Source organism: Ailuropoda melanoleuca, chromosome 16 (assembly GCF_002007445.2).
Source record: "Ailuropoda melanoleuca isolate Jingjing chromosome 16, ASM200744v2, whole genome shotgun sequence".
NCBI lineage: Eukaryota > Metazoa > Chordata > Mammalia > Carnivora > Ursidae > Ailuropoda > Ailuropoda melanoleuca.
In genome coordinates, this window is record NC_048233.1 from 24,583,487 (window position 1) to 24,598,740 (window position 15,254).

Consider the following 15,254-nt stretch of genomic DNA (forward strand, 5'->3'; position numbering starts at 1 on the left):
AATGGCAGTCATATTACAGTATATAAATACCAAATCAATATGCTGTCCATCTTAAACTTACATAATGTTATATGTCAAATATATTTCAATAGAAAAAAATTCAGTGCTGGAAAAATGTGCTGTGCAATAAATGAGACTGGGGAAACTAGTTGTCCCCATAAGACAAGGGAAATACAAGTAGAGAGCTTCCTTATACCATACGTTCAAATAACAACCAGATGAATTAATGACAAAGGCAAAACCTTGGGGACGGGAAGTGCACTGTAGTTTTGTCTTTTTGGCAATGCCAAAAACTATCTTCTTTCACTCAGTATTAATGCCCTTGAGATTCATCTATATTGTTGTCTGTATCAGTACTTCATTCCATGTTATTGCTGTACTACAGTTTGCTTATCCACTCGTTTCTCTACAGTAAATGCCCAGAAGTAGTGTTGCGAGGTCATATGGTAGCTAGATGTTTAACTTGGTAAGAAGCTGCCAAACCATTTTCTGAAATAGCCATATCATTTTGCATTGTCACCAGCGTTGTATGACAGTTCCAGTCACACTGTATCCTTGCAGCACTTGAAATGTCAGTATTTTTTTTTTTTTTTAGCCATCTTAATAGGGGTATAGTGGATCTTGTTGTTCTAACTGCATTTCTCTAATAGCTAATAGTTTTGAGCATACTTTTGTGTGCTTATTTGCCATCTTTATATCTTTTTGGTTAAGTGTTAAAGTCTTTTGCTTATTTTAAAAATTGGATGATTTTCTTACTGTTTTTTCTGAGAGTTTTTTATATATTCTAAATAAAGTCCTTTGTCAGATCTGCGTTTTACATATTTTGCCTTCCAGTCTGTAGCTTTTCTTTTCAGATTGTCTTAAAGTACCTTTCCCAGAGCAAAAGTTTCTAGTTTTGATGAAGTCTAGTTTATTAATATTTTTTAGTGAATCAAGCTTCTGATATCATGTCTAAAAAAATTTTTGCCTAATCCCAAGTCACAAGGATTTTGTCCACTTTTCAAAGTTTTACATTTAGATATATGGTCTACTTTGAATTAATTTCTGTATAAAGTGTAAGAATTAGGGGGCGCCTGGGTGGCACAGCAGTTAAGCGTCTGCCTTCGGCTCAGGGCGTGATCCCGGCGTTATGGGATTGAGCCCCCACATCAGGCTCTTCCGCTATGAGCCTGCTTCTTCCTCTCCCATTCCCCCTGCTTGTGTTCCCTCTCTCACTGGCTGTCTCTATCTCTGTCGAATAAATAAAATCTTTAAAAAAATTTAAAAAAAATAAAGTGTAAGAATTATGTTGGGGTTAATTTTTTGGCATGTAATCATTTGTTGACAAGACTGTCCTTGCTGGGGCACCTGGGTGGCTCAGATGGTTAAGCTTCTGCCTTGGGCTCAGTTCATGATCTCTGGGTCCTAGGATGGAGCCCCAAGTCGAATCGGGCTCCTGGCTCAGCGAGGAGTCGGCTTCTCCCTCTCCCTCTGCCTCTTTCTCTCTCTCTGTCTCAAATGAATAAATAAAAAATCTTAAAAAAAAAAAAAAAAGACTGTCTTTTCCCCTGTGAAGTGTCTGTGCACCTTTTTCAAAAAACAGTTGACCATGTTTCTGTGGGCTTATTTCTGACCTCTGTTGTCTTCTGTCTCTGCCAATACCATGCTGTCTTGATTGCTGTAACTTTATAATAAGTCCTAAAATTTGGCGGTGTGATTTCTCCAACTTTGTTTTCAAAATTCTTTTGGCTATTCTAGTCTCTTTGCATTTTCATAGAAATCTTAGAATTAGCTGGTCAATTTCTACAACAAGGCCTGCGATTTTGATTGGAAGTTGCATTAAGTCTATAGATGAGTTGTAGAAGTTTGACATCCCTACTATGTTGAGTCTTCCAATTTATGAACACGGTGTGTCTCCATTTATTGAGACCCTCTTTGGTTTCTTTCATTAGCATTTTGTAGTTATCAGTGTGCATATCCTACATATGTTTTGTTAGATTTTTTTTTTAAAGATTTTATTTATTTGACAGAGATAGAGACAGCCAGCGAGAGAGGGAACACAAGCAGAGGGAGTGGGAGAGGAAGAAGCAGGCTCATAGCAGAGGAGCCTGATGTGGGGCTCGATCCCATAACGCCGGGACCACGCCCTGAGCCGAAGGCAGACGCTTAACCGCTGTGCCACCCAGGCGCCCCTGTTTTGTTAGATTTATACCCCAAAATTTCATTTTTTTGAATACAGTCTTTCACTTAAGTATGATATTGGCTATATTGAAGATGCCCTTTCTCATTTTGAGGCAGTCGCCTTCTATTTGCAGAGAATTTTTATTATGAAAGGATTTTTTTTTTCAAATGCACCAATTAGTATGATGAGGTGCTTGTTGTTGTTTTTATGGTGGGTTACATTGATTGATATTTAAAAATAGAAACAGCCTTGAGTTCTGGGATAAACCCTACTTGGTCATGGTGTATTATTCTTTCTATATGTTGCTGAATTTGAGTTGCTAATATTTTCTTGAGGATTTTTACATTTATGTTAATGAGGAATATTGGATTCTGGTTCTCTCTGTCCCTCTGGAATGTGTCTGGTTTTGGTTTTAGAGTAATGCTTGTATCATTTTATGAGTTTGGAAGTATTTTCTTCTATTTTCTTAAAGAGATTGTACAAGATTGGTATTCTGTATGTAATCGGTAGAATTTGCCATTGAAATCATCCAAGTAGAGATTTTTTGTGGAAGATTTTTAACTACAAATTTAATTTCTTTAATAGTTAATAGGACTATTGTGGAATAGTTATAGGATATTAGTATTTATAACTATAATTACTATACCTAGTGATTATAGGTCTATTATTAATTATCTATTTCCTCTTGTGTGACTATGTAGTTTATGGTTTTTAGAGAATTAGTCCATTTCATCTAAATTATCCAATTACTGTGTATGAAATTTATTACTGTATTCACTTATTCTTTTAATGAATTAGAAGTCTGAAGTGATGTCCCATCTTTCATTCCTGACATTGGTAATTTATACCTTCTCTCTCTTTTTTTTTTTTTCCCTTGATCAGTTTTGCTGGAGGTTTATCCACTTCATTTGCTTTTTCAAAGAATTAGGTTTTGGTTTCACTTGTTTTTCTCTGTTGTTTTCCCGTTCTCAGTTTCATTGATTTCTGCTCTTTTATTATTTCCTTCTTTCTATTTACATTGGAGTTTATTTGATCTTTTCCTGTTTTCATAAGTTTGAGGCTTAGGTAATTGATTTAAGATCTTTTTAATTTTCTAATAAAAGAATTTAATGCTACAAATTTTCTTCAAAGTACTGCTATATATGCATGTCAAAATTTTGATATCTTGTATTTTCATGTTTATTTAGATGAAAATATTCTCTGATTTCCAAAAAGGCTTTTTTTTGACTTCCGGATTACTTGTGTGTTTTTTACTTTCCAAATGTTTGGAGATTTTCTTATCTGTTACCTATTTTAGTTTAATGTCATTACAGGACATAATTTGTATGATTGCAATTCTTTTTTTTTTTTTTTTAAAGATTTTATTTATTTATTCATTCGACAGAGATAGAGACAGCCAGTGAGAAAGGGAACACAAGCAGAGGGAGTGGGAGAGGAAGAAGCAGGCTCATAGCAGAGGAGCCTGACGTGGGGCTCGATCCCACAACGCCGGGATCACGCCCTGAGCCGAAGGCAGACGCTTAACCGCTGTGCCACCCAGGCGCCCCATGATTGCAATTCTTTTAAATGTGTTAAGGTTTATTTTGTTGTCTAGGATAAGATCTATCCTAGTGAATGCCCTATCCACACTTAATGTGTATTCTGCTGTTGTTGATATTAATTCAGTCCATCTCGATGTTTGTTCATGCCGCCTTTATCCTTGTTGATTTTCTGGGTACAAATTCTATCAATTACTGAGAAAGAAATTCTCTGCATTCTAATCAGTTCTTATTATCTGCCTTCTCTGTTATAGCCGTCCTAGTGGGTGTGAAGCATCTCATTGTGGTTTTGATAGCTAATCATGTTGAGTATCTTTTCCCCTGCTTATTAACACTCTGACTTTATTTTGATTAGTGTCTGTATACTATATCTTTTTCCATCCTTTTACTTTTAACCTACCTATGTCATATTTGAAGGGAGTTTCACATAGATTATTTATAGATGGATCTTGCTTTATTTTTTTAATTTTTTTTTTCAGATTTTACTTATTTATTTGACAGAGAGAGAGGCAGCGAGAGAGGGAACACAAGCAGGGGGAGTGAGAGAGGGAGAAGCAGGCTTCCTGCTGAGCGGGGAGCCGGATGCGGGGCTCGATCCCAGAACACTGAGATCATGACCTGAGCCGAAGGCAGACGCGTAACGACTGAGCTATCCAGGCGACCTTATTTTTTAAATTTCTATTCTATGCTTTTTCTTTTCCCTTTTTATTCTTTTTTATTGAATTATAATTAACTTACAATATTATTAGTTTCAGGTATACAGCAGATTGGTTTAGCAATTCCAACATTACTCATTGCTTACCATGAAAAGTATAGTCACCATCTGTCACTATATATTATTACAACATTATTGACTGTATTCCCTATGCTGTACTTTTCATCTTCATGATTTATTTATTTTATAACTGGGAGCTTGTACCTCTTAATCCCCTTTATCTATTTACCCATCCCCCACCCAACCCACCATCCCTCTGGCAACGTACCAGTTTGTTCTCTGTATTTAAAGTCTGGTTTTGGGTTTGTTTTGTTTTGCTTGTTTCTTTCTTTCTTTTTTTTTTTTTTTTTTTTCGGATTCCACATGTAAGTGAAATCATATGGTATTTGTCATTCTCTGTCTGACTTATTTCACTTAGCATAGTATTCTGTATGTCCACCGATGTTTTTCACAAATGGCAAGATCTCATTCTTATGGCTGAGTAATATTCCATTCTATGTATATACCACATCTTTATCCATTCCTGTATTGATGGACACTTAGGTTCCTCCATATCCTGGCTATGACAAACAATACTACTATAAACGTAGGGGTGCACATATCTTTTTGAATTAGTGTTTTTGTTTTCTTTGGGTAAATACCCAGTAGTGGGATTAATGGATCATGTGGTAGTTCTATTTTTAATTTTTTGAGGAACCTCTAAACTATTTTCCACAGTGACTACACCAATTTACAGTCCCACCAGCAGTGCCTGAGGGTTCCTTTTTCTCCATATTCTTGCCAACATTTGTTATGTCGTCTTTTTTTTACTCTAGCCATTGTGGCACGTGTCACGTGATACCTCATTGTGGCTTTGATTTGCATTGCCCTGATGATTGGTGGTGTTGAGCACTTTTTCATGGGTCTGTTGGCCATCTGTGTATGTTCTTTGGAGAAGTGTCTATTCGGATCCTCTGCCATTTTTTGGTGTTGAGTTGTGTTAGTTCTTTATATAGTGGATGTATTAACCCGCTATCAGATGTATCATTTACAGATATCTTCTCCCATTTAGTAGGTTGGTTTTTTTGTTTCGTTAATGGTTTCCTTCAGTGTGCAAAAGCTTTTTAGTTTGGTGTAATCCTAATAGCTTTTCCTTTTGTTTACCTTGTCAGAAGAGACCAATCTAGAAAAATGTTGCTGTGGCTGATGTGAAAGAGATTACTGCCTATGTTTTCTTCTAGGAGTTTTATGGTTTCAGGTCTCACGTTTAAGACACTAATCCATATTATTTTTATGTATGGTGTAAGAAAATGGTCCAGTTTCAAGCTATCCAGTTTTCCCAGCACCATTTACAGAAGAGACTTTCTTTTCCGCATTCTGTATTCTTGCCTCCTTTGCCATAGATTAATTGATCGTATAAATAATGGGTTTGTTTCTGGGCTCTCTATTTTGTTCTGTTGATCTCTGTGTCTGTGTGTGTGTGTGTGTGTGTGTGTGTGTGTGTGTGTGTGCCTTACCATACTGTTTTGGTTAGTACAGCTCTCTACTACATCTTGAAATCTGGGATTTTGATACCTCCTACTTTGTTCTTCTTTTTCACAATTGCTTTGGCTATTCAGTGTCTTTTGTGGTTCCATTCAAATTGTTTATTTATTCTAGTTCTGTGACAAATGCTGTTAGTATTTTGATAGGTATTGCATTGAATCTGTATATTGCTTTAGTAGTATGGACATTTTAATGATATTAATTCTTCCAATCCGTAAGCATGGAATATCTTTTCATTTGTTCACGTCATCTTAAATTTCTTTCATCAGTGTTTTACAGGTTAGAGAGTATATCTTTCACCTCCTTGGTTAACTTTATTCCTAGGTATTTTATTATTTTTAGTGCAATTGTAAAGGTGACTATTTTAATTTCTCTTTCTGCTACCCCATTATCAATGTATAGTAATGCAACAGATTTCTACATATTAATTTTGTGTCCTGCAACTTTTACTGAATTCATTTATTCTAATGGGTTTTTGGTGGCATCATTAGGGTTTTCTATGTATAGTGTCATGTCATCTGTGCATAGTGATGGTTTTACTTCTTCCTTAGCAGTTTGGATGCCTTTTATTTTTCTCATCTAATTGTTGTATCTAGAGCTTCTTGTACTGTGTTGAATAAAAGTGGTGAGAGTGGATATACTTGTCTTGTTCCTGATTGTAGAGAAAAAGCTCTCAGTTTTTCATCGAGTATGATGTTGGCTGTGGGTTTATCATATATGACCTTTATTATGTTGAGGCACGTTCTCTCTAAAATTACTCTGTTGACACTATCATGCATAGATGTTGTATTTTGTCAAATGCTTTTCTGCATCTATTGAGATGATCACATGGTTTTTATCCTTTCTCTTGTTAATGTGATGTATCACATTAACTGATTTGCAAATATCAAACCACCCTTGCATCCTTGGAATAAATTCTACTTGATTGTGTTGAATGATTTTTTTAAATGTATTTTTGAATGTGGTTTGCTAGTATTTTATTGAGGGTTTTTGCATATATGTTCAATGGAAATATTGACCTGTAGTTTTCTTTTTTTTTGGTGGTGTCTTTGGTTTTGGTATCAGGGTAATGCTGGCCTCATAGAATAAATTGAGAAGTTTTCCTTCCTCTCTTCCTTTTGAATAGTTTAAGAAGAATAGGTATTAACTCTTCTGGTATGATGTTTGGTAGAATTCACCTGTGGAGCCTTCTGGATCTGGACTTCTGTTTTTTGGGAATTTTTTGATTACTGATTCAATTTCATTACTAATAATTGCTCTGTTCAAATTTTCTATTTCTCCCTGGTTCAGTTTTAGATGAATCTATGTTTCCAGAAATTTATCCATTTATTCTAACTTGTCCAATTTGTTGGCATACGATTTTTCCTAATTTCCTCTTATAATCCTTTGTATTTCTGTGGTGTTGGTTGTTATTTCTCCTCCTTCATTTCTGATTTTATTTATTTGAGTGTTCTTTTTTTCTTGATCAATCTGGCTAAAGGTTTATCAGCTTTGTTGATCTTTTCAAGAAACCAATTCCTGGTTTTCTTGGTCTTCTCCGAGGTTTTTTTTTGCCTTTATTTCACTTATTTCTAATCTGATCTTTATTATTTCCTTCCTTCTGCTAGCTTTGGGCTTTGTTTGTTCTTTTTCTAACTCTTTTAAGTGTAAAGTTAAGTTGTTTATTTGAGATTTTTCTTCTTTCTTAAGGTATGCCTGTATAACTATATATTTCCCTCTTAGAACTGCTTTTGCTTCATCCCAAATATTTTGAACCATTGTGTTTTCATTTTCATTTTTCTCCATGTATTTTTTTATTTCTTTGACTTCTTGGTTGACCCATTCATTAGTAGTATGTTGCTTAACCTCCACGTATTTGTGTTCTTTCCAGATTTTTTCTAGTTTCATACGCTGTTGCGCTTGGAAAAGATGCTTGGTATGATTTCAGTCTTCTTAAATTTATTGAGACTTGTTTTACCACTTAATATGTAACCTGTACTGGAAAATGTTTTGAAACGAATGTGTATTCTGCTGTTTTGAGATGCAGTGTTCTATATATATCTGTTAGGTTCATCTGGTCTAATATGTCATGCAAAGCCATTGTTTCCTTGTTGATTTTCTGTCTAGATGATCTATCCATTGACATAAGTGGGGTGTTAAAGTCCCCTACTATTATTGTATTACTCTTCATTTTTCCCTTTATGTCTGTTAATATTGCTTTATGTATTTGGGTGCTCCTATCTTGGATGCATAGATATTTACAATTGTTACATCCTCTTGATGGATCAATCCCTTTATTGTTATGAAATGCTTTTCTTTGTCTCTTGCTACAATCTGTGCTTTAAAGTCTGTTTTGATGGCTGAGTAATATTCCATTGTATATATTACTCAGCGATCAAAAAGGACAATTTCTCAACATTTGCTGCAACATGGACAGGACTGGAGGAGATAATGCTAAGCGAAATAAGTCAAGCAGAGAAAGACAATTATCATATGGTTTCTCTCATTTATGGAACATAAGAAGTGGGAAGATCGGTAGGAGAAGAAAGGGAAGAAGAAAGGGGGGGGTAAACAGAAGGGGGAATGAACCATGAGAGACTATGGACTTTGGGAAACAAACTGAGGGCTTCAGAGGGGAGGGGGGTGGGGGAATGGGATAGGCTGGTGATGGATGTTAAGGAGGGCACGTATTGCATGGTGCACTGGGTGTTATATGCAAGTAATGAATCATGGAACTTTACATCAAAAACTAGGGATGTACTGTATGGTGACTAACATAATATTATAAAAAATATTATTTAAAAAAGTCAAATTTATAAAAAAAATAAAGTCTGTTTTGTCTGGGGCACCTACCTGGCTTAGTTGATAGAGCATGAGACTCTTGATCTCGGGGTTGTAAGTTCAAGCCCCACGTTTAGGGATTACTTAAAAAATCTTTAAAAATAATAATAATAGTCTATTTTATCTGATAAAAGTATTGCCACCCTGGCTTTTTTTTTTTTTTTTNGTTTTTTTTTTTTTTTTTTGCTTCCATTTGCATGGTATATGTTTTTCCAGTCTTTTCAGGCGGTACAAGTCTTTAAGTCTGAAGTGAGTTTCTTGTAGACAGCATTTAGATGGGTCTTGTTTTTTTATTCATGAGTTACCTTATGTTTTTTATTGGAGTAGTTCATTTATAGTTAAACTAGTTATTGATAGGTATTTGCTTATTGCCATTTTGGTAATTGTTTTCTAGTCATTTTTGTAGTTCTTCGTTTCTTTCTTTATCTTTTGCTTTCATCCTTTGTGGTTTGATGGCTTTCTTTAGTGTTATGCTTGCATTCTTTTTATTTTTTAGTGTGTGTGTGTGTTATTAGGTTTTTGATTTGTGCTTACCATTAGGTTAGTATATAATAGTTTATTTGTATAGCAGTCTATTTAAGTTGTTGGTTGCTTAAGTTTAAGCACATTCTAAAAGCACTAAATTGGTACTTCCTCCTCCACATTTTATGTAGATGGTGTCATATTTTACATCTTTTTATTTTGTGTATCCCCGAATTTTTGTAGACATGATTGATTTTACTATTTTTGTGTTTTAACCTCCATACTTGCTTTATAAGTGATTTATCTACTACCTTTATTATAGATTTGATTTTACCTGTGAATTTTTTTCCTTTCATAAGGGCCTTTTCTTTCCACTCAAAGAATTCCCTTTAGCATACCTTGTAAGGCTAGTTTAGTGGTGATGAATTCCTTGAACTTTTTTTGTCTGGAAAACTTTACCTTTCTTTCTATTCTCAATGATAACTTTGCTAGTTTCTCCTTTCAGCACTTTGAATATATCATGTCACTCTCTTCTGGTCTGCAAAGTTTATGCTGAAAAATCAGCTCATAGCCTTGTAGGGTTTCCCTTGTATGAATTGCTTTCTTTTCTTTTGCTCCTTTTAAAATTCTCTGTCATTACTTTTAGGCATTTTAATCATTACGTGTCTTCGTGTACACCTCCTTGAGCTAATCTTGTTGGGGCTCCTCAGTGCTTCCTGGATCCAGATGTCTGTTTCCTTCTCTAGATTAGAGAAGTGTTCAGCTATTAGTTCTTCAAATAGGTTTTCTGTCCTTTTTTTCCCTCCTTTTGGGATCTCTGTATTGCAGAGGTTATTATGCTTGATGGTATCACTGAGTTCCCTTAATAATCTCATTTTTAATTCTTTTTTCTTTTTGATGTTCAGTTTGGTTGCTTTCCATTACCCTGGCTTCCAGACTGCTGACCAATTCTTCTGCTTCCCCTAATCCTCTGTTGATTCTCTCTAGTGTGTTTTTTTTGTTTTTTTTTTTTTATTTTTTTTAAAGATTTTATTTATTTATTTGACAGAGATAGAGACAGCCAGCGAGAGAGGGAACACAAGCAGGGGGAGTGGAAGAGGAAGAAGCAGGCTCATAGCGGAGGAGCCTGATGGGGCTCGATCCCACAACGCCGGGATCACGCCCTGAGCCGAAGGCAGACGCCTAACCGCTGCGCCACCCAGGCGCCCCTCTAGTGTGTTTTTTGTTTCAGTTATTGAGTTCTTCATTTCTTGCTGGTTCTGTTTTATATTTTCTCTGTGTTGAAGTTCTCATGAGTTCATTCACTTTTTTCTCAAGTTCAGTGAGTATCTTCATGATTTTCTGCAGAAGAGTTCTATGGTGCCCTATAACACAGTGTTTCCTGGTCACCAGGCTCAGGTATTCAAGCAATATCCTCTGTGTGGGCTGTAGGTTCCCTCCTATTGTGGCTGAGCCATGTTTGCCTTCAGCCCACATGTGGCTGCATAACCTGCCTTGCCTCCTGTAGGTGCACTGGCAGGGTTTAGTCCCTGAGTTGTTGAGGAGCCTATATGAGATCTCGGTTGGCTGAGAGGTGGGCAGGGTCAGCAGTCAGGCTAGCTGTCTGCAATTAGCCTCTCTCGGTACATCGAAAGGAAGGGCTTTCTCCCTGCAGAGCCCACAGAGGCTTTTGTTGAGGGCCAGTACTGGCAGTCAGACTACATATTTATAGTCCTCCTCTGGCTGCAGCTGCAGGCACACCCTATGGCAGAGCTTTCTTCCTGTACAGTCTGCTAAAAGACTTGACTCCTGGAACTGTGGGCAAGCTGGTGTGTAGAATTATCTGCCTCCTCCCCAAGGCAGGAGTTTCTTTGGAATAACACCATTCCCTGCCAGGGGTGCTTGCAGGATGTGGAGGAGCAGGAGCCTCTTTAGAGGGATGCCTACCAAGGTGGGCAAGCAGGGTTGGAACAGGCATGTGGCAGGGGAATGTGGGGGCAGGGCATGCAGTGCTAAGTGTGGAGAATTTTAGTGCTGGTTCCTGCAGCTGTCCGGCTATCCAGGCTAGGGGAGGGGAAGAGAAATGGCCCCCACCATCACTTTTTTCTTAGAGAAATCTCCTGAAGATCCCTGCTCCTCCAGCATATGTTCTGCGACTAGGAAATAAATCTGTTTCACATACACCCCAGGCACTTTTCAAACTGCTGCTTCTGTGCCCGAATTATTTGTTATCCTGGCTCTTTAAGGTCAGGATCTCAGTTTCCTATTACCTCCCACCTCTTTTGTTAAGTCCACTGATTTTTAAAGCTCCAGAAGTTAAGCCCCATTGGTTTCCATAGCCAATGTTACAAGGATTTGTCTTCACAGTGAAAGTCCCCAGGGCTTGAGGTACCTGGGGTGTCTGGGGTGGGGCCTGATACTCTTGATTCTCTGTGCTTATGGTATCCCTTCCCTTTGTGGTTTGTCTCACCAGGGGTTTGGTTCCCAAGGAGTCTCTACCTCTCCTTTTCTAATGTGGCCTCATCTCTGTCATTAACTGTGGAAGGTGTGTTCTGCCAGTCTTCGGGTCGTTTTTAGAGTTATTTGTACAGATGTGACTGTTGTCTTTTTGTGTGTCTGTGGGACAGGGTAAGCTGAAGATCCTCCTACTCCACCATCTTAGCCCCTCCCTGGGTCCTGTTTTTTAATTCATTCTGATAATATATCTTTTAATTAGTGTGTTTAGAACATTTACATTTAGTGTAATTATCAATCTATTTAGATTTAAGTCCACATCTCATAATTTGTTCCTTCAACATTTTGTTCCTTTATTTCCCCCTTTTCGTTCTTTTGGGTTATTGAACACTTTTCACTTTAATTCATCTATTGTGGTTTTGACTATTATCTCTGTACAGGCTCTTTAGGAGTTTCTTTAGGAATTTGTGTGTGTGTGTGTGTGTGTGTGTGTGTGTGTATACATATATATACACTTATATAAAACTTTTACTTACAGTTGACATTTAATAGTTTCAGGTGACATGTTGAAACCTTATCACTATATAGGTCCATTTATCCTCCCACCTTTATGTCATAGTTATATATTACATATACATAAACTGAAAATTCTGTCAGAAGTTATAGTTCTTGTTTTCAAATGTCAGACATTTTAAAGCATTCAAGGATAGTTTATGGTATTTGCCTACTTATTTATGTCATGCTTCCTTTATTCCTAATGCTCTAAGTTTCCTTCTGATACCTTTAGAATACATCTGTTAGAAATGAATTCTTTCTCTTCTGGGAGTGATTTTTATTTCACCTTCATATATAAAGGGTATTTTTGCTGGATATAGAATTCTGGAGTGACGGTTCTGTTCTTTCTGTATTTTAAGTGTTCCACTTTCTATTTCAATCAGTTTGGCTTCTGGCTGTCCTTCAAATTGTTGGTTCTTCATAAGTGTCATTTGTGTCTTTCTGTTTTTAAGAATTTTTCTTTGTGTTTAGTTTTCAGAAATTTGATTATGGTGTGTATGAATTTAGACCTTCTTGGGTTTATTCTGTTTGAGTTTTGCTGAGGACGGAGAATGATGAAGACAGGAAGATTGCTGAGGAAGAGACAGTGTTGCATAATTTAAATTCATAAATAATTGTGCCAGTTAAGTATGTTTCCATATTGGGGCGCCTGGGTGGCACAGCGGTTAAGCTTCTGCCTTCGGCTCAGGGCGTGATCCCGGCGTTATGGGATCGAGCCCCAACATCAGGCTCTTCTGCTATGAGCCTGCTTCTTCCTCTCCCACTCCCCCTGCTTGTGTTCCCTCTCTCGCTGGCTGTCTCTATCTCTGTCGAATAAATAAATAAAATCTTTAGGGGCGCCTGGGTGGCACAGCGGTTAAGCATCTGCCTTCGGCTCAGGGCGTGATCCCGGCGTTATGGGATCGAGCCCCACGTCAGGCTCCTCTGCTGTGAGCCTGCTTCTTCCTCTCCCACTCCCCCTGCTGCTTGTGTTCCCTCTCTCGCTGGCTGTCTCTATCTCTGTCAAATAAATAAATAAAATCTTTTAAAAAAATAAATAAATAAATAAATAAAATCTTTAAAAAAAAAAGTATGTTTCCATATTATTTGAGAAGTTAGAATGTCATTGGTAGGAAATACAAACTATAGTAGTATTTTAACTACTGCAATTATTATGGGTTTTCAACAGGGGACTTTTTCAGCCTGTCCATATTATAAACATACTAGTATATTAAGGAATGTTACCTTTTGCTAGAGCATAGAGAGACAGCCCTATAAAATCCACTGGGAGATGTTCAGAAAATCTTTAGGAATGGTTTTAGTCCTCACTTCATCTTTTAAATTTTTCCAGATTAATTTATTTACAAATAAAGCTTGCAGTGGGCCATATCCCCTGCCATCCAAAAAATTTTCCCGTCAGTGTTCCTAATATTGTGGCCAATTTTTTTTTCCTACTGGAATGAGATGTTTCCTGGAGTTTCTAGTGTCCATTTGAGGTTTCGTCTGGTGCTATGAAGACACCATTCTGATTGTGGCAGCTCTTATCCTTGTGGATTTTACAACTTGATCATCTCATGTTTCTTTTTGGAATTTGTCAGGCCAGATTTTGCGTGTCTGTGATGGAATCTTTAACTTCTCCATAGATTTATGATTTTATTGTTTTTTCTTAAAGATTTTATTTATTTATTCGATAGAGACAGCCAGCGAGAGAGGGAACACAAGCAGGGGTAGTGGGAGAGGAAGAAGCAGGCTCACAGCAGAGGAGCCTGATGTGGGGCTCGATCCCAGAAAGCTGGGATCACGCCCTGAGCGTGAAGGCCGACGCTTAACCACTGCCACCCAGGCGCCCCGATTTTATTGTTTTATGTGAGGCCCTTGCATAAGGACTTTGAGTCAAAGAAATCTGTTTGTAGCATAGGGTAGTTCCTTAATTATACTATGTATAGTAGTACATACTTAGCATCCTAGCTTGTATGGTATTTTTTTTTTTATTGTTTGTCTTTGTTATTTTAGGTAGTATCAAGCCATCAAATAGTTAATGTAGTCATTGTTTATTAAGGGATATCTGAGAAACTTTTTTTTTTTTGCAGCATTTCAAAGAAGTGAATTATCCCAAAAATGATCCAGCTATTACTATATAAGTTTACTTTTTTTTTTTTTTTAAGCAAGTTGCTCTATCTTAAACAGCTACAGTTAAGTCATTTGATCAGTTTGGCTTCCAGTAAGAAAATTAATTTTATCAGAATAGGTATCAGATATACCTATTGTATATCACACCTGGTATTGTCACTTTTCGTGCTTACTATAAAGCCCATTAATAAGCAGTAAAGTCAAGATTTGTTCCTAGAGAATTCAAAAGTTTTATTTGGGGGCTTGAACACTTCTTGATTTATGGAATGGAGACACAATCATGAGATTTTCGTTCACTAGGTTGGTTGTTGGGGTAAGAGTGTCACTAGTGGATGGTAATGTGAAAAGGAGAAAGTAACAATATTTCATAATCACGCAATTAGTAGAAAATGTAGAGTGATTTCCTTTAGCAATAGGGATTTGCGACATGGCAACATTAGGTTTAAAGACCTAGTTTAAGTCTGGAAGATGCTTTAACCAATTTAGTTAGGCCTGTGATTGCTCTGAGGGAAGAAGTATATCTTAGCTACTCAATTAAGGCATAGGATTTAATAAGCAGTGGCTCTTTGGTGCCATGTTGTGAAGTTAATATCCCCAGAATACAGCATAACTTTTTCATATTTTAAAAAGAAAGACTCCATTTAGATTCAGGGCTGTCTTCCAGTTAATCTGTCAGTCTCTGTGGATTCTTTTGCCCAGAGGAATCTAGGAGCTTAGTTTTTTTTTTTTCTTCTCCCCCTTTTATTTGGGCGGTTTGCGGGGGAACTCACTGAATTATACACAGTATAGTTTTTTTAATGTCTACATCACCTATCATCTAATCGTATGTAGGAGCCTTAGTGTATTCTGTTTGGAAACAGATCCTGTGTGTTATATTTGTAAATGTTGTGTTAGAGACCATACAGAAGTATTCTTCAAATAGTGTTCCCAATAATAT

General features: G+C 36.8%; 1 protein-coding gene across 4 annotated transcripts in view; it reads left to right on the top strand.

Annotated features, from left to right (window-relative positions):
- Window positions 1-15,254, top strand: part of FGFR1OP2 (FGFR1 oncogene partner 2) — a 38,175-nt gene that overhangs the window by 4,239 nt on the left and 18,682 nt on the right. The window contains exon 2 of one of the 4 annotated variants that reach the window (XM_034644592.1): window positions 12,680-12,835. The exons of the other annotated variants lie outside the window; for them this stretch is intronic. The gene's annotated coding sequence lies outside the window, so the exon portion shown is untranslated. The remainder of the gene's footprint in view (window positions 1-12,679; window positions 12,836-15,254) is intronic. 4 annotated transcript variants of the gene reach the window in all.